Source organism: Sapajus apella, unplaced genomic scaffold, assembly GCF_009761245.1.
Source record: "Sapajus apella isolate SASKATOON/1434 unplaced genomic scaffold, GSC_monkey_1.0 scaffold22, whole genome shotgun sequence".
NCBI classification, from domain to species: domain Eukaryota; kingdom Metazoa; phylum Chordata; class Mammalia; order Primates; family Cebidae; genus Sapajus; species Sapajus apella.
The window spans coordinates 27,856,165-27,876,697 of record NW_022436962.1 but is presented as its reverse complement, the minus strand read 5'-3'; the positions used below and the strand labels follow the sequence as shown (position 1 = coordinate 27,876,697).

The 20,533-nt window shown below is 44.0% G+C and overlaps 1 non-coding gene across 1 annotated transcript; it reads left to right on the top strand.

Moving 5' to 3' along the window:
* Positions 1-20,218: 20,218 nt before the first annotated feature.
* LOC116559121 lies at positions 20,219-20,325 on the top strand. The gene has a single exon (XR_004272318.1). It is a non-coding gene; the product is annotated as a U6 spliceosomal RNA (small nuclear RNA).
* Positions 20,326-20,533: the final 208 nt, after the last annotated feature.

The following is a 20,533-nucleotide window of genomic DNA, read 5'->3' as shown; positions in this document are numbered from 1 at the left end:
GGGCGGCAGTGGGTGGGGGAGGACGCGACCTGTCCGGTTGCCGCGCCCCAGTGGAAAACGCTCCCTAGCAGGAAGCTGGCAAATCGGAACGCGGCGTCCCGCGCCCGCTGTCGGACGGGGCCGCTGCGGCAGCGGGAGGGGTGGACCGACGGCCTCCTTCCCGCCTGCGCGACCAGCCAAGTGCGGCGGGGTCCTGCGGGGCCGGCCCGAGTCCACAGCAGTCAACTTAGTGGCTCAGACTCCTGCCTGGCTCGGGCGGGCCGCCTGCGTGCGGGGCAGCCCCTCGCCAGTGCCGGCCTCCGGGATCTGGGGACCGGGCTCGCTCTCCTCCCGGGCCCTGGTGCCCGACGCAAGATGGCTGTGCCTCGTTGGCCTCTAAACAATGTGTGGAGCGCGCAGCTCCTGAACCAGGGCCCGGCGGCCTGTCCTGCCCGCCCGTGGGGGCTGTGTGATCTGTTTTCGGTAGGATTGCTTTGGAAGCATTGTCGAATATAGGATAGTCAAATGTCCGCAGCTTCTGCATAGTTTAGAAGAGGCTGACAACGGCAGAAAGAAGGAAAACATGGTTTAAGGATTAGTACATGTACCTGTTTTCCAGTTCTCAGTAGCAGAGGAAACGGATTTTCATGGCCCAAGTTATCCCATGACTTGTCATTTGATTGGGTTTGGAGCCTCTGAACCGTCCCTAGATGGTATTGACGCTTTACAACTGTGTGTGAAGGTTTTCGATGGAAGGGTCAAGCAAACATCCCATAGAGTAGTGAAGGAGGAAAATTTTAATAGATGAAGGGCAGTAACTATTATTTGTAATCTGAAGATCTCACAGAGCATCTTAGTCATAAACATTATCCCGAAACAGACTGATGGAAATCAGATATGAGGGAAGGAATGGATTTGTCCAAGGTCACTTAAATGAGGAAGAAACCTAGGAGAAAAAAAATCCAGGCGTCCTGTTTCATTATTATTTAATGAATGTGAAGTGTCCGTGGTTGTTGTGCAGAACACACATGCAGTCTCCAGTCCTATCCTAAAAGCACATATGCAATCAGCTTGGGCCGAGCTGCCAGCAAAGAATTCCTATGATTCAAGCCAAGAACAGTTATTTTGCTTGTTTTGTTTTGTTTTCAGGAAACCAAAATATTTATTGTTGGATTTATCCAGGAAGACTGTTCTACATCAGTTAAATCCATCATATCTTCAAGAAATGTTAAATGACATGAGTAATGTTCTCTTTTTATGCTGGATTTTTCAATAGCTTCTACTTCTTGGCTTTTAAAAATATTTCTAACCAAGGGTCAGACCATTTTAGGTAGAATAGTTATGATCTTAGATTATTTGAACTAACTCAGCTGTCCATTTGTGAAATGGGTATCATGTTTATCTCTATGGAGGTAGGCCACAAATTCTTTCTAGTAGGTTCAAGTACTGAAGCATCTGGAGACGTGACCGGTTACCTTCCTAGTGGCTTCAGGAAGTTTTCTCACTGAATGAATATTTATTGAGTGCCACCTCTCTGCTCAGCACAATTCAGGGGTGCTGGGAATGGAGCAGTGAATAACAAGCAGTGTTCCTGCCCTCATGGGGCTTATGATCTCGGGAAGCACTGCTTTGCACAGGGAAGTAGCACCAGGAGGGGCAAAATAAAGAGGGGCTTTGGAGCCCCAAGATTGAGAAAACTGTAGCTAAGGAGAGAGGGAAACTGTAGAGTCTAGATAATGGGGGAGGAGAGCTGCCAGAGCAAGAAGGGATTCTCACAGGGCACCGGGGGTCAGCCCTGAATTGGTTTTACTAGAACTCAAGCCCAGCACAGTGGCTCATGTCTGTAATCCCAGCACTTGAGAGTACGAGTCCGAGGTGGGTGGATCCCTTGAGATCAGGAGTTTGAGACCAGCCTGGCCAACATGGAAAAACCCGGTCTCTACTAAAAATATAAAGAAATTAGCCAACATGGTGGTGCACACCTGCAACCCCAGCTACTTAGGAGGCTGAGGTGGGAGCATTGCTTTAATTGGGGAGGTGGAGGTTACAGTGAGTGAAGATTTTGCCACTGCACTTCAGCCTGGGCGACAGAGACTCCATCTCAAAAAAAAAAAAAAAAAGAATTCTTGGGTTAATAATGGCCTCAACATTTGCAGTTTAAAAAAATGGGGAGGATGAGAGCAAAAGCTTTTAAGTTAAAATATTTTCCCTAAAATAGTACTTATGGCCATGAATTTAGATTTGTTTATAAGTAGAAAAGTAGAATGGAAAGGATTTTAAAAGCAACACTATTCAACTATGCTTGGCTCCTGTCAATCAACTCCTGTCAAAGATTATTGCCTCATGGAGACATTTCTGGTCACTCTAATGGTATCTCCATGCACACTTTATCACATTGATTTCACATCACCTTTTTATCACATCAATTTACATCTGTCATTTGTTCACTTGCTTATTGTCCATTTCCTCCCCAAAGAATATAACCTCTGAGATAATAGTGGTCTTATCTGCTTTTTTCCCCTACTGTTTGTAATCATTTGCTGTACGTTTTTAGTGGTCTGGACAGATCAAACCAGCTACAACATTCCTTGAGCCAAAACTAATTCAGATCACAGTCCTAGCTCTGTTCAATTCTCTGAATCCTGAGACAGGTGAGGAAACTACAGAAGAGTTTGAAGCGAGCGGAGGTTAATGAGGTTGAAGTAACAAAGCCATGTCTGTAGCATAAAAGTGCAAGATGAAGCATCAGGTGATCTGAAAGACCTAAGATCATTGATGAAGGTGGTTACACTAAACAACAGATTTTTGTTGTAGATGAAACAGTTTCTATTGGAAGAAGATGCCTTCTAGGACTTTCATAGCTAGAGAAGAGAAATCGGTGCCTGGCTTCAAGTTACAAAGGATAGGATGATTCTCTTGTTGGGGCTAACACAGTTGTGACTTTAAGTGAAAGTCAGTGCTCATTACCATTCTGAAAATCCTAGGGCCTTTAAGAATTATGCTAAATCTACTCTGCCTGTGCTCTAGAAATGGAACAACAAAGCCTGATGACAGCACATCATTTATAGCATGGTTTACTTTTTCTTTTTTTGAGACAGTTTTGCTCTTCCTGCCCAGGCTGGATGCCGTGGTGCCATCTCAGCTCACCACAACTTCCGCCTCCTGGGCTCAAGTAATTCTCCTGCCTTAACCTCCTGAGTAGCTGGGATTACAGGCGTGTGCCACTATGCCCAGCTTATGTTGTATTTTTAGTAGAGACAGGGTTTCTCCATGTTGGTCAGGCTGGTCTTGAACTCCCAACCTCAGGTGATCCGCCTGCCTCGGCCTCCCAGAGTGCTGGGATTATAGGTGTGAGCCACTGTTTTTTGTTGTTGTTGTTGTTGTTGTTTGAGATGGAATCTCGTTCTTGTCGCCCAGGCTGGAGTGCAGTGGTGCAGTCTCGGCTCACTACAGCCTCCGCCTCCCAGGTTCAAGTGATTGTCCTGTCTCAGTCTCCTGAGTAGCTGGGATTACAGGCACCCACCACCACGCCCAGCTAATTTTTGTACTTTGAGTGGAGATGGGGTGTCGCCATGTTGATCAGACTGGTCTCAAACTCCTGACCTCAGGTGATCCGCCCACCTTAGCCTCCCAAAGTGCTGAGATTACAGGCATGAGCCACCACGACCGGCTGCAAGGTTTACTGTTTTAAACCCACTGTGGAGACCCAGTGCTCAGAAAAAAAGATTCCTTTCAAAACATTACTGTTTGCCGGGCGCGGTGGCTCAAGCCTGTAATCCCAGCACTTTGGGAGGCCGAGGCGGGTGGATCACAAGGTCAAGAGATCGAGACCATCCTGGTCAACATGGTGAAACCCCGTCTCTACTAAAAATACAAAACATTAGCTGGGCATGGTGGCGCGTGCCTGTAATCCCAGCTACTCAGGAGGCTGAGGCAGGAGAATTGCCTGAACCCAGGAGGCGGAGGTTGCGGTGAGCCGAGATTGCGCCATTGCACTCCAGCCTGGGTAACAAGAGTGAAACTCCGTCTCAAAAAAAAAAAAAAAAAAAAAAAAAAAAAAAACATTACTGTTCGTTGACAGTGCACTTAGTTGCCCAAGAGCTCTAATGGAGATGGACAAGGAGATGAACATTGTTTTCATGCTTGCTAACACAACATTCTGCAGCCTGTGGATCAATGAGCAATTTCAACTTTTTTTTTTTTTTCGAGATGGGGCCCCACTCTGTCACCCAGGTTGAATTCAATGGTGTGATCCCAGGTCACTACAAGTTCAACCTCCCAGGCTCAGTCGATCCTCCTACCTCAACCTCCCCAGGAGCTGGGACTACAGGTGCATGCCACCACTTCTGGCCAATTTTTTGCTTGTTTGTTTATTTTTTTGAGACGGAGTCTTGTTCTGTCGCCAGGCTGGAGTGCAGTGGCGCAATCTCAGCTCACTGCAACCTCTGCCTCCTGGGTTCAATCAATTCTTCGCCTCAGCCTCCCGAGTAGCTGGAACCACAGGCGCGTGCCACCATGCCCAGCTAATTTTTGTATTTTTAGTAGAGACAGGGTTTCACCATGTTGACCAGGATGGTCTTGATCTCTTGACCTTGTGATCTGCCTGCCTTGGCCTCCCAAAGTGCTGGGATTACAGGTGTGAGCCACTGTGCCCGGCCACATTTCTTGAACACCCACAGTAGCTTAAGTCACACATATTTACCAAGAGTCACTGATGAAAGAGAGGTTCATTGTCATTCCAAAGTGCACTCTTTACACTCATTAGGAAATAAGGTCACATTATTTCCACTAACATTAAACACAGGTGATACAGATATTAGTAAAAGTCTTTCTATATCTGCTATTGGCCCCTACAAATTTTTTTCTTTTTTTTTCTTTTTGAATAGAGACAGGATCTTGCTCTGTTGCTTGGGCTGGAGTGCATTGGCTTATAGCTCATCATAACATCCAACTCCTAGGCTCAAGTGAACCTCCCACCTCAGCCCCCTGAGTAGCTAAGATATAGGCACATGCCACCAAGGCCAGATAATTTTTAAATTTTTATTTCATAGAGATGTCACATAGAGATGGGATCTTGCTATGTTGGCCAGGCTGGTCTCAAACTCCTGGCCTCAAGTGATCCTCCTGCCTCAGCCTCCCAAAGCACTGGGATTAGAGCTATGAGCCATTGCACCCAACACTCCTACAAATTTTCATTTGTGGGTATGAAATCCCCTGACTCCCTAATAAGCCCAATGCTTTAAAATTTAAAGGTTAACATGTTTATTACAAATGGGGAAAGTAGGCCGAGCATGGTGGCTCATGCGTATAATCTCAGCACTTTGGAAGGCCAAGTTGGACAGATCACCTGAGATCATGAGTTTGAGACCAGCCTGGCAAACATGGCAAAACCCCGTCTCTACTAAAAATACAAAAAATTTGCCGGGCATGGTGATGTGCGCCTGTAGTCTCAGCTACTTGGGAGGCTGAGATAGGAGAATCACTTGAGTCGAGAAGGCAGAGATTGCAGTGAACGAAGATCTTGCCACTGCACTTCATCCTGGACGACAGAGCGAGACTCTGTCTCAAAAAAAAATTTATATTATGTATAGTAATATATTTTGTAATTTGTTTTAATTGTATTATATATTATATAATTTTATATATTATGTATAAATAATAACATTATTATTAGAGAGTCCATCAGATAGTTGAGAAAAACATAGCTAATATTTATTGAGCATTTATGGTATGCCAGGCCCTGTGTTGAATGTTAGATGCACTTTCTCAATAATAATAATGGTAATAATATGTCTATTATTCTGCCCCAGTTACAGATGAAGAAATAGGCTAAGGAAGGTCGGGTAACTGACTAGGATAACAAGTGGCGGGGTGGGGACTCCAACCCTGAATCTGCTTAGCAGCCCAGGCTCTGCTGCCCATATGATTCACAAGCATTTATTTGACTAAAATTAGTCACAGACAGTTATCAGAAATTTACCTTTAAAATATTTAAAATGGCCACATTTTATTATATTTTTACCTATCAAGAACTGGTCCATTTTTCTAGAGTGCCATGTGAATGTACTAATAATCACACAACAAATTGCTAAAATTGATAAACATGTATATTTCAAAGATTATAAATGATAATGCATAATGCTAAAAGCGGCAGTAATTTTCAAAGAGACTAGTACCTAGATACAAGAGTCCTGCAGTAAGGAAGGTGAATAAACACCCATGTGCCATGAAGCAGCAGTTAGTGTATTAGTGGTGCTTCACAAATACTTTTCTGTCATCTTTGAGGTAGAGGAGCACTGCTATTCCATAGAATCCAGAGAAATGCAGCCAGGATATAACTCAGAAGCCCAGGGACAGGATCCCTGAACTCAGCCATAGGATCCCAGAGCAATTGCTCTGCTCCCCTGGAATGTGTTTTTCAGAACTGCCATGTGAGAAGGGCCAGCACACTGGATCCAGGCTTATGAAATGGACAAGACCAATGTGAACGTGCCTGGTTCTTTGCAGGTGCCCATTAAATTTTCTTTTCCCCTTCTCTTATTCAATAAATAGCTATTTGGTTTGTGTCAGCTGCTATTTATTGCTATATTAGGAAATAACAGCATTGTTCCATATACTGCATCTATGAGTAGAGCTGACAAGACCAACATAGGGCAACAGTGCTTTCTGTGGCATTTGCATAGAAAATGCACCCTTGAATAGGAAGTATGCCTGGAGCTGTTTGGAGTTTGACCTGTGACTCAAATCTGCCAAAGCCTTTTCTTCTGAGAAAGCTACCCTGATTGTGATTGCTACATTCCAGTTTATGTGACAGCAATGCTTTGCTTCCTAGCAGACCACAGATACATCATTGGAAATTGTGGTTTGGAGCATTACTTGAGTTTTTTATTATTTTTTAATACTCACCTAGTTGAAATGACACCGCTCTTCAGTGTATTATCTTCAGTATGGCATCTGTTTTTTTATTCATCTTGTATCTGCACTTTACCTACTAAAATAGCGGGCCATTGTTCAATGACATTCATGAGAATCATCTCAAAACTTCACCACTTTAGTTTGTTGTTGGTGATGATATGGAACAGACCCCTCAGATATTGTTGATGTCTGTAGATTGATAAAACCTCTTTTGAAAGAAATTTGCAAATGCATCAAGAGTCATAAGCATAGTCATACTCTGAGCCTATAATTCAGCATCTAGAATCTAAACCAAGGAAAAATAAAATTATAGAAAATGTATGTCTAATGGTATTTATTGCCTTGTATAGATTTGTTAATAGTGAGAAAGTATAAATAGATAGACATATGATTAATATACTTTAGTAACTCCCAAGCGAAATATTATCCTCTCATTAAAATGCTATCCTTAATTAGTTTTGCTAGAAATGTTTTTTTAAATGTTCTTAAAATTTTAATATTGGCCAGGTATGGTGGCTCACACCTATAATCTCTGTCTGCCCTTTGGGAGGCCAAGGTGGGAGGATCACATGAGGCCAGGAGTTCAAAACCAGCCTGTGCAACATGGCAAGACCCTATCTCCACAAAGAAAAAAAAAACCATTTGGTTGGAGAAAGTAGGATATAAAATTGTATATTTATTTTATGCTGGGAAAATTATACATAAGCCTATACCCATGTACCAGAATGGTAGTATTAAGGGTGATAAAGTTTTTTGTCCTACATTTCCAAAATTTTTAATAATGTGATTACATTATTTTTATAGTGAAAAGATTTTAATAATTTAAAAAGCTCTTATAAGTGCAATTAGAACCATATGCCATTATGAGGATAATTTTTATTATTTTATTTTATTTTTTTAGTCATTCTATGACCAGAGGAGGAAAATTTTTTTTTTTTTTTTTTTTTTTTTTTGAGATGGAGTTTCGCTCTTGTTACCCACACTGGAGTGCAATGGCGCGATCTCGGCTCACCGCAACCTCCACTTCCTGAGTTCACGCAATTCTCCTGCCTCAGCCTCCCCAGCAGCTGGGATTACAGGCACGCACCACCATGCCCAGCTAATTTTTTGTATTTTTAGTAGAGACGGGGTTTCACCATGCTGACCAGGATGGTCTCGATCTCTTGACCTCGTGATCCACCCGCCTCGGCCTCCCAAAGTGCTGAGATTACAGGCTTGAGCCACCGCGCCCGGCCCGATAATTTTTAAAACTAAAGATACCAGGACACCTGGCCTGACTTCCAGCCTAGCAATAGGACATGGTTTGAAATCAAAACTATTCCCCCAAATCCAAGACATACACATACCCATAGATGAATTGGCAATGATGGCTGTAAACTGAAAGTGATTTGGGTAACTCAAGTTTATTTGAGGGAGCTCCACCAGACATTATGTTGGCAGGAACTCATAGCCAACCATGGTGCCATACATAACCCTAGTACAAGCTGTCAGGGAACCAAATAAAATTGATGCCCTCATGTGTCTAAAACAGTGAGTCTTTTCAGCAATTGTTCCACCAAGGAAACTTCTCTGTTGGTAGTGTCATCGTTCTATACAAAGGCAAGTCTGGTCAGTCTTAACTAACAAATATCAGCACAAAGGCATTACGAGGTCTTATCCATGATTTAGAAGCTTTTTGTTAGTGTTCACATGACCACATTTTTCTACTTTTCCCCTCTCCCAGGACATGCACTCAGCCTGTTCTGGGAGAAGAGCCTTCTTCCTAGTCCCTGCATTTAGCAGTGCATCTGGGGTGATGGTGCAGTGGAGAATGAGCCAGATACTTGTTATTAGTTTCTGGAGTCTCTCTCTCTCTCTCTCTCTCTCTCTCTCTCTCTCTCTCTCCCTCCCTCCCCCCTCTCTCCCTCTCCTCCCTCTCCCTCTCCCTCTCCCTCTCTCCCTCTCTCCTCTTTTTTCTCATCTCTCTCTCTCCTATTATATAAACTCCAAATTAGGTTTTAATAAAAGATATTGGTGAATGTCTTAAAGATTCATTTATTCATTTGATCATCTCTTCATTTATTAAATGATTCATTAAAACAGGCATAATAGGCCGGGCGTGGCAACTCACGCCTGTAATTCCAGCACTTTTGGAGGCCTAAGAGGCTGGATCACCAGAGGTCTGGAGTTCAAGACCAGCCTGACCAATATGGTGAAACCCCATCTCTACTAAAAATACAATAATTAGCCGGACATCATGGCATGTGCCTGCAATCCCAGCTACTCAGGAGGCTGAGACAAGAGAATTGCTTGAACCCAGAAAGCGGAGGTTGCAGTGAGCCGAGATGGCACCACTGCCCTCCAGCCTGGGTGACAGAGCGAGACTGTCTCAAAACAAAACAAAACAAAACAAAACAAAACAAAACAAAACAAAACACCACCAGGCATAATTTATTACATACTGAAATTAACAGAAAAAATCACCACCCTTCTTTCAGTTTATAGGCCAATTCAGGCTCACAGATAAAAGCGATCTAAGGATCTTCGGCATGATATTCCAGAAATTGCTGGGAAGCTAGCAGGGTTGCGTGGTGGTGGGGGAAGTAGGGACTGTGCTGAGTGTGCTTAGGACCTGGTAATGAGAATGAGATGGGACCATGTGTTTCTTAGGGAATAGGGTTCAGATAGGGGGAGGGGAGAGACTTTGGGAATTGCTGAAGAGAGTGGGACTTGGGTGTGGTCCAGGAAGGTCTTGGGAGGGCTGATAACTATTGGTAAGACAACTTTAGCTTGAAACTTAAAGGTAGATTCAGAAAAGAGAGGAAAGAAGACAAATATTACATACTAGACAATTTTGCTTAATTCTGTCTCTTGAGTGAGGCAACAGTAAGACTGTTGCTTTTTCTTCCTGAATCCACCTCTGCAGTTTGGGCCCCTTTGGGTGGATCTGCAAATAGGGAAGTGTTCATGGCCACCTGCCCAGGAGGTTTCCTAGGAATTTGTTCAGCAAATTTCTTTGATACCTGAGATTTGATGTTTGCCAAGAGTCAGCCTGAGCAAATTCCTAAATGTTGAAGATGAAAGCAAAATTCTCAGTCGGCAGGCGCTGCTAATTGCATCTTTCCCTACCAGAGCCTTACAGTAGTACAGGCTATTGCTTCATCCGCTAAGCACATGCCCGTTGGCCTATGTGGTAGTCTAGCCTTTGCATTCTTGCCTTTGAGAGGATTTCTGGAGAGTACCAGGCAAGATTCTCCTCCAGCCTAGGAGGTGGGAAAGCAAGAGGATGAGCTCTCCAGGTCTTTTTGTCTGCATTAATTCTACTCCCCCGATTCTAGGCTCTTCCTCTCTTTCTTCTTCTCCATTTTCTCCCACCGTCTCACTCCCTATTCTAGCCAAATGGATTAGGAAGTGGGAAGGGAATGGTCAGGCCTGGGAAGTCCATTCTTATTTTTCACTTTATAGCAAATCCCAAGCTTCCTTCATGGAAGCACATGGGAAATTATACCCCTGGGTTGCTGAGGTCACTTAATTTAAAAAGTAAGCCCAGTCAGGAATGGATCAGTTGAGTGAAGCGTGCATCCCTGGGGCATGGTCCTCAGATCCCTGTCATGTCTTGGAGAAAAGCTGGGGCTCACATAGTGCTGCTGCCCCTGCCTGACACACACATATGCAAGGGTTGAAGGTGCTGGGGACCAGCCTGAGGTGGAAGGGAGGTCAGCCCGTCCAGAGGTGAATATTCTGAACTCAGCCTCTCTTAACTCCAGATAATTTTAAAATGAAAGATTTTGTTTGGGGGCAATGGCTTACACCTGTAATCCCAAAACTTTGGGATGCTAGATGGGAGGATCGTTGAGGGCAAGAGTTCAAGACCAGCCTTGGTAACATAGTATGATGGTTAATATTTGGTGTCAACTTGATTGAAAGATGGCTAGATAGTTGGTAAAGTATTGCTTCTGGGTGTGTCTGTGAGGGTGTTGCCAGAGGAGATTAACATTTGAGTAGACTGGGAGAGAAAGACCCACTCTCAATGTGGGTAGGCACCATCCAATCGGCTGCCAGCACGGCTGGAAAGCGGGCAGAAGAAGGTGGGAGAAGATGGCTTGCTAAATCTTCCGGCTTTCCTCTTTCTTCTGTGCTAGATGCTTCTGGCCCTTGAACATCAGACTCCAGGTTCTTTGGGCTTTGGACTCTTGGAGTTACACTAGTGGTTTGCCAGGAACTCTCCCGCCTTGGGCCACCAACTAAAGGCTGCACTACTAGCTTCCTTGCTCCTCAGCTTGTGGACAGCCTATTGTGGAACTTCGCTTTGTGACTGTGTGAGTCAATTGTCCTTAATAAACTGCCTTTCATATATACATCTATCCTATTAGTTCTGTCCCTCTGGAGAACTCTGACTGGTACACATAGCAAGATCCCATCTATAAAAAAATTTAAAAATAAAAACAAATGAAAAATACATTGTGAAATAGAGAATAGACCAAGAAAATAGTCCACTCATAATTCCATTACCCTATCACTACCCCTAGTATCATTCCAAAAAGATTTTCATTATGAATTCAGGTTGGTGCTATAGCGGGTACACAGGGTCAAGAGGAAGGTACCTGCAAAGTCTAAGTGAAGCAAAGACTATCCTTTGAGAGTGAAATTAGGAAAAATTGTTGAGATCAGCTCTCTATAGCAATGACCCAATCTATGAAACTAAAATAAATTTGCCGAGGCATTTCAGCTTTCTCATCTGTAAAATGGTGATAACACTTGAATTCCCTCCTTTTCAGAGTTGTTGAGATTAAAATAAAATAATAAATAGCAATAAACTGTAAAGTCACCAGTAAATGAATGTATCCTATTGTGTCATGATTATCCAATTTATTTAAATGACATAGGCGATCAAATTTCATAATTCAGGATTTAAAAAATTGTACTTGAGGCCTCTCCTTTCCTTTCCTGTCTAATTTGGTGAAATATAATGGGTAGGTAGTTGGTAAATAAGTCTGTTTCTACAGGTTGTATACACTTAGTTGGAAATAAAAGATGTGGCAGACTAATGCCTATTTATATGTGCTTTTAGAACTGTAGCACCATTAGATCATTAGTGTTAGTAACTAATGCTATGGAAACATGACATAATAAAGTTATGATGGAAACATAAAGAGTAAGGAAAAATAGAATACTCACACTTTTTATAGTTTTGTATTATTTTTCTAATTTTTAAACAATTTTATTATAGTCACACTGAGAAACAGTCTATAAAAAAATGAAAACAATTCTTATTTTTTAGAGACAGGGTCTTACTCTGTTACTCAGGCTGGAGTCCTGTGGTGTAATCACAGCTCACTGCAGCCTTGACCTCCTGAAATCAAGCAATCCTCCCACCTCAGTCACTCAATTAGCTAGAGCTACACAGATGCACACTGCCATGCCCAGCTAACTTAAAAGAAAATTTTTTTTTGAGAGACAGGGTTTTACTTTGTTGCCCAAGCTGGTCTTAAACTCCTGGCCTCAAGCAATCCTTTTGCCTCAGCCTCCCAAAGTGTGGGGATTATAGGTGTGAACCACCACCTCCAGCCTAGGTTTGTATTACACAAATTAACCTCAGCAGCAAATCACTGCTCCAGACTCTGAAACCATGTGGTCTTAGTCCATTTTGTTTTGCCATAACAGAATACCTGAGACTGGGTAATTTATAAACAAAAGAGGTTTATTTGGCTCACAACTCTGAAGGCTGGGAAGTTCAAGGGCATGGCCCTAGCTTCTGGTGAAAGCTTCCATTCTGCAACATAACCAGGTAGGGAAGGTCAAAAGGGAAGTGAACACATGTGAAGAGGGAGAACCGGAGGGATGTCTCAGCTTCATAAACAACCCACTTTTGCTAGAACTAATGTTTTCCCACAGGAACTAATCCAGTCTTGCACCAAGCCATTCATTAGGGATACTCCCCCATGATCCAAACACCTCCCACTAGGCCCACCTCTCATCACTGCCACATGGGGGATCAAATTTTAACACGATTTTGGTGGGGACAAACACACCATATCCTGGCCGTGGCACACGCAGCACACCAAAGCAGAAACATGAACATGTGAACAGCTGTTTTAGAGAAAGTCCGATTTCTGTGCTGCCAGAAATAGAAAGCAATGGTACTTATTCTGATGGGTTCTCAAGTTATTTCAATCTTTTCTATATATTTCCTAAGTGTCATCCCTTCATGTACAATTAGATGGCCCTCAGGCTTCATCCCATCAGAGATCAGAGTCAAATCCCTATGAAATGAGTTGAAATTTAGCCTCCCAAAATTCACGTTAAAGTTCTAACCCATCGCACTTCAGAATGTGACCTGATTTAGAAATAGGGTCATTGGTCAGTCACGGTGGCTCACGCCTGTAATCCCAGCACTTTGGGAGGCCAAGGCAGGTGGATCATGAGGTCAAGAGATCGAGACTATCCTGGCCAACATGGTGAAACCCCGTCTCTACTAAAAATACAAAAAAATTAGCCTGGCGTGGTGGCACACGCCTGTGGTCCCAGCTACTCAGGAGGCTGAGGTGGAAGAATCGCTTGAACCCAGGAGGCGGAGGTTGCAGTGAGCCAAGATTGCGCCACTCCCTCCAGCATTAGCAATAGAGCTAGACTCTGTCTCAAAAAAAAAAAGGAAAGAAAGAAATTATTTGCTTCAAGTCTTAGCTTAAAGAAAAATGAAGAAAAAATAAATAGAGATCAGGAGCTTGAGACCAGCCTGGCCAACATGATGAAACCTGTCTGTATTAAAAATACAAAAAATAGCCAGGCATGGTGGCACATGCCTGTAATCCCAGCTACTTGGGAGGCTGAGGCAGGAGAATCGCTTGAACCCAGGAGGTGGAGGTTGTAGTGAGCTCAGATTGCACCACTGCTCTTGAGCCTGGGTGACAGAATGAATATCTGTCTCAAAAAAAAGAAAAAAAAAAAGACAAGAACAACACTACCTTGAGATTTTGCTCCATCAGAACTTCCTCTGGCCACAGAGTCAAGTCATTTGTAAACCATCATCACTTGTGCAAATCTGAAAACTAGGAACTCTGCAGAGGATGACAAAGGACACAGGATGTGGACAGAGGAAGTTGTGATGAAATAAAAAAAAATCCCTCAGTGAAATCAACCAAAGTTTTCATTTCTACTTTGATGCTGTTACATGAGAGTGGAAATGCAACTTATTTTATAGGAATACTAATTCTGCAGTGAATTTGCTAAGGTGTATGCCCTGCCCACTGCTGATGGACCAGGGGCAGGGATCTGGTCCTGAGACCAGCCAGTCCACTGGATAAATTGTGTCCTATATGCCCTCCCTTGAACATTTTAACTCAGGTCTGCCATCATTCTGTAGATAAAAGGCACAGAGAGGTGTCTTTTTTTTTTTTTTCTTTTTTTTTTTTTTGAGACAGAGTCTCGCTGTGTTACCCGGACTGGAGTGCAGTGGTGTGATCTCACTGCAGCCTCTGCCTCCCTGGTTCAAGTGATTCTGCTGCCTTAGCCTTCGGAGTAGCTGGGATTATAGGCACACACCACCACACCCAGCTAATATTTGTATTTTTTGTAGAGACGGGGTTTCACTATGTTGGTCAGGCTGGTCTTGAGCTCCTGATCTCATGATCCACCCACCTTGGCCTCTCAAAGTGTTGGGATTACAGGTGTGAGCCACCACGCCCGGCTGAGAGATGCCTTTTAGGAGAAAGCTACACGGAAGACACTACTCAGGAGAGATGAGTGGAGACAGGTGGAGCTGAAGACCCGGAATTAAAGAAAGCAGAGGGGAGCCTCCTTTTCTGTCCACCATGGTCCCCTAAGGCACATCCTTTTGCCTTGTTTCCTGCTCTTTGAATCCAGCAATCCAAGATTGTTTGCTGTGTCCTAGTAAGGCCCATGACCGGCCCCACCCTCTCTGACCTGAGCTAGCTCAAGTGGGTACCTGTTCATTGTAACCCCTCACCTTGGCCGGAGCAGCATCTTGTCCTTACTCGGGGAGCAGTCCGGCCACCCCATCCCTGGGCTGCCGAGCACCTGGAGAAGTAGCCGGAAGACTGCACCGCATTACTGTTCATATCCCTGTCTGCATGGATTCAGATTCTGTTTTATTCACTGCTGTAGTTCTAGCCCCTAGTACAATTCCTGACCCATAGTGAGCAATCAAAGACAGTGTTTGAATGAAACACGTTGCTTCAACCTCCACTGGGCTCTCTGAGCTCTCTGTCTTCTCTCAGCACTTGTCACCTGTCTTTGGTCAAGTCCTTTTTGCTTGCTGCCCTGGCTCTTTCACTTGCTCAAGTTATCCTCCTGCTGCCTCTCTCTTCAGCAGTAATAGCTAACGTTTACTGAATGCATATTGTGGACCCGGCACTGTTCTAAGTGTTTTGCAAGTGTAAAATCCTTTAATCCTCTTGAAACCTATGAAGCAAATCCCATTATTATCACTCCTATCTTACAGATGAGAAAGCTGAGGCACAGAGACTGAGTGACTCGTCCAAGGTCAAAAAATAGCAATAATGAGGTCTCAAGCTAGACAGTCGGGCTCTAGTCAACATCCTTAACCCCTCATTAGCTTTGTGATGATAAAACCCAGCAGCGCTCAGCAGCCTAACTAAAAGAGCAGAGAAACATCTTTCTTCATCAGAAAAGAACAAGGCTATTCTTTTTAAAGCATCGTTGTGAAAAGGAGCGATTGGTCTCTAGTTCGGGTACCGAGCACAAGTCACCAACCCCTGGTTCGTTAAGAAAATTGAGGGAATTGGGTATGAATTCTGCAGATCCTCCTGCCTGCGGATATCTTTGTCAGACCACCCTGCTGCCTTCCTCCGGTGTCAGAGAGCTGGGTCTGCCCTCGCTTTAGCTCTCAATCAGGTCCCTCCTGACTGTTTTGGGGGTTGTCTCATTAGATGCACCCCTCAGGGTCCTGGCAGAAGAGAGGTGGTGCACTCAAAACTTGGGCTGCTGAGCACCGTCAGAGTTTAACTAAGCGGGGTTCAACGAAGAGCCCACCCACAGGGTGTGAGCAGAATAGGACAGGACGCCTGGGTACAGGCAACAGCAAGGAGCCACAAGCGGGGTAAACAGTGACCTGGGGCCTGGCAAGAGTGGGTTGTGTGGAGAGTGGGGGCCTGAGAGTGGGGTGGAATAGAGTTGTGTTTGACAGCAATAAGCCTTGCCGCTCTCTCTGCTGCCCATCTGTGGTGCAGAGGTTCCTGGAAGCTGGAGGGCAATGGAGGCTGCCTGATGGAGTCTCCTGGAACACGGAACAGCTGTGGAGAAGGGAGGGTCTTGGGTAAATGGAGCATAGCCAGCGCTTGGCATTCCCCTCCTGCATGCTCAGCCTCCCCCTCTCCATTAGAACGTTGTCTTCTTTCCTCTGCTGGCCCACCTTTCCCATTCCTTCCAGGGACAACTCTATAGAACTGTTTCTAATAATCATCTCCACTTCCTTATTACCTATTAACTTTTACTGATTCACTGGTTGAGACAAAGTCTTGCTTTGTTACCCAGGCTGGAGTGCAGCGACACAATCTCAGCTCCCTGCAACATCTGCCTCCTGGGTTCAAGCAGTTCCCTTGCCTCAGCCTCCCGAGTAGCTGAGATTACAGGAGTGCACAACCATGCCCAGCTAATTTTTGTATTTTTAGTTGAGATGTGGTTTTACTATGTTGGACAGGCTGGTCTTGAACTCCTGACCTCAGGTGATCTGCCTGCCTTGGCCTCCCAAAGTGCCAGGATTATCAGCGTGAGTCACCATGCCCTGCCAACTTTTAAAAATCCCTACTGCGCCAGGTGAGGTGGTGCGTGCCTGTAATCCCAGCTACTCGGGAGGCTGAGGTGGGAGGATCGCTTGAGCCCAGGAGTTCTGGGCTGCAGTGCCCTATGCCAATCGGGTGTCCGCACTAAGTTTGGCATCAATATGGTGACCTCCCGGGAGCGGGGGACCACCAGGTTGCCTAAGGAGGGGTGACCTGGCCCAGGCTGGAAATGGAGCAGGTCAAAACTCCCATGCTGATCAGTAGTGGGATCGCACCTGTGAATAGCCACTGCACTCCAGCCTGGGCAATGCAGTGACACCCCGTCTCTAAAGAAAAAAAATTTTTTTAAATCCTTATTGCGTTTCAGATTACAAATGAAACATTAAGTTATGTAAAATTTGAACACTGCAGGCTGGGCATGGTGGCTCACACCTGTAATCCCAACACTTTGGGAGGCCGTGGCAGGCGATCACCTGAGGTCAGGAGTTCGAGACCAGACTGGTCAACATAATGAAATCCCATCTCTACTAAAAATACATAAAATTAGCCAGGCATGTTGGCGGGCACCTGTAATCCCAGCTACTTCAGAGCTGAGGCAGGAGAATTGCTTGAACCTGGGAGGTGGAGATCATGCCACTGCACTCCAGCCTGGGTGACAGAGTCTTGCTCTGTCACCCAAAAAAAAAAAATTTTTTTTTAACACAACAAAAGTATGTACTGTATAAAGGAAAAGACTTCCATTGCATTAACCCACACACACACTAGAAACCACCACTGTCAAGAGTATGGTGCATATTTGTCTAACTTGTAAAAACTGTATGTATGATCAGAATGACTGAAATAAAAAATAGTGACACTACTAAATGCTGGTGAAGATAGAGAGAACTTTGACACTCATATATTGCTGGTAGGAATATAAAGCGGTATGGCCACTCTAGAAAAGAGTATGACTGTTTCTTACAATATTAAGTATGCACTTGCAATATGATGCAGCAATTATACACCTGGGCATCTATCCAGAGAAATGAAAATTTATGTTCTTGGTTATAAATGTTCACAATAGCTTTATTCCTAATTGCCCCAAACTGGAAACAACTCAAACTTCCTTCAATGTGGAAGGCTCAATAAACTGTCGTACATTCATACTGTGGAATACTACTCAGCAATAAAAGGGAAGGAATTATTGATACACGTGACAATCTGGATGGATCTCTAGAGAATTTTGCTGAGTGAAAAAAGCCAATCTCAAAAGGTTGCATATGGTGTGATTCCCTTTAGATAATATTCTTGAAACAATAAATGTATAGAGATAGAAAACAGATCAGGGGCCGGGGAGAAGGGAGGGAAGAGTGACTGTGGCAATGAAAAAGTAGTATGAGGTTGGGTGCGTGGCTCACGCCTGTAATCCCAGCACTTTGGGAGGCTGAGGCAGGCGGATCACAAGGTTAAGGGATCGAGACCAGCCTGGCCAACATGGTGAAGCCCCATCTCTACCAAAAATACAAAAATTAGCTGGGCATGGTGGTGCACGCCTGTAGTCCCAGCTACTTGGGAGGCTGAGGAGGCAGAATCGCATGAACCTGGGAGGCAGAGGTTGCAGTGAGCTGAGATTGCGCCACTGCACTCCAGCCTGGGCGACAGAGCGAGACCTGCTCTGAAAAAAAAATAAAAGTAGCACAAGGGGTCTCTGTGGAACTGTTCTTCATCTTGACTTTGGTGGTGGTCACATGAATCCACACGTGGTAAAATTGCTTAGAACTAAATACACACAGATGAGTGGCCAGGCATAGTGGCTCATTGCCTGTAACCTAGCACTTTTGGAGCCCGAGGCGGGTGTATCACTTGAGGTCCGGAGTTTGAGACCTGCCTGACCAACATGGTGAAACCCCATATCTTTACTAAAAATACAAAAATTAGTGGGATGTGGTGGCACATGCCTGTAATCCCAGCTATTCAGGAGGCTGAGGCAGGAGAATGAATAGCTTGAATCTGGGAGGCAAAGGTTGTAGGGAGCCGAGATCACACCACTGCACTCCAGCCTGGGCAGCAGAGCAGCAGAGCAAGACTCTGTCTCAAAAAAAAAAAGAAAGAACTAAATACACACACATGAGTGTGTGTAAAACTGGTAACATCTGAGTAATGGGTTTTATCAATGTCAGTTTCCTGGTTGTGATATTGTACAAAAGTTATATAAAGTGTTAGCATTGAGGGGAAATGAGTGACATCTTAAATATCAATATAGGATCTCTGTATTGTTTCTTTTTTCAATAAATTTTATTGAGATAAAAATCACATAATAGTTACTCTTTTAATGTGTACAATTTAGTGGGTTTTTTTTTTTTTTTTTTTTTTTTTTTTTGAGACGGAGTTTCACTCATGTTACCCAGGCTGGAGTGCAATGGCGCGATCTCGGCTCACCGCAACCTCCGCCTCCTGGGTTCAGGCAATTCTCCTGCCTCAACCTCCTGAGTAGCTGGGATTACAGGCACGCACCACCATGCCCAGCTAATTTTTTGTATTTTTAGTAGAGATGGGGTTTCACCATGTTGACCAGGATGGTCTCGATCTCTTGACCTCGTGATCCACCCACCTCGGCCTCCCATAGTGCTGGGATTACAGGCTTGAGCCACCGCGCCCTGCCCAATTTAGTGGTTTTTAACATATTCATAGAGCTGTGTGACTTCAGCACCATCTAATTTTAGAACTTCTTCATCACCCCCAGAAGAAACCCTGTATCCATTATTAGTCTCCCTGTTCCTCTCTTCCCCAGCTCCGGGCAGCCACTAATCTACTATCTGTCTCTGGATTTGCCTACTCTAGATATTTCACATTAATGGAATCATACAGTATGTGGCCTTGTGTCTGGCTTCTCTCAGCACGAAGTTTTCGAAATCCATCAATTAATATTTTATAAAATGTATCTGTACTTCGTTTCTTTTTACAGCCAAGTAATACCTCATCATATGGATCTACTTCCACATTTTATTTATCCACTCATAAGTTGATAGACATTTGCATTGTTTCTACTTGGCTACTATGAATAATGCTGCTATGGACATTCATGTACTAGTTTTTGTGTGAACATGTTTTTAATTCTCTTAGGTCTTTATACCTAGGAGTGGAATTGCGGAAACATGTATTAACTCTATATTTAACTTTCTAAGGAGCTGCCAAGCTATTTTTCGAAGGGGCTGCACTGTTTTGCATCTCCATTAACAGTGTCTGAGGGGTCTGATTTCTCCACATCCTTATCAACATTTGTTATTTTTTTTTTATTATTAGTATTACTTTTTTTTAATGATAGCCTTCCTAGTTAAGTGTGAAATGATCTTCCCATCTCAGCCTCCCAAGTAGCTAGGGCCACAGGCATGTACCACTCTGCTTGGCTAATTATTTTCTTTTTTTGTAGAGACAGAATTGTATTTTCTCATATAATTGCATGTAAATAGGCCGGGCACAGTGGCTCATGCCTGTAATTCCAGCACTTTGGGAGGCCAAGGCAGGCAGATCACTTGAGGTCAGGAATTCAAGACCAGCCTGGCCTACATGATGAAACCCCGTCTCTATTAAAAATACAAAAATTAGTGCTCGCTTCGGCAGCACATATACTAAAATTGGAACGATACAGAGAAGATTAGCATGGCCCCTGCGCAAGCATGACACGCAAATTCGTGAAGCGTTCCATATTAAAAATATATATATATATATACAAAAATTAGCCTTGCGCAGTGGCATTCACCTGTAATTCTAGCTACTTGGGAGGCTGAGGCAGGAGAATCGCTTGAATCCAGGAGGCGGAGGTTGCAGAGAGCCAAGATTGTGCCACTGCACTCCAGCCTGGGCAGAGTAAGACCCTGTCTCAAAAAAAAAATTTTAATAATAATAATTGTATTTAAATC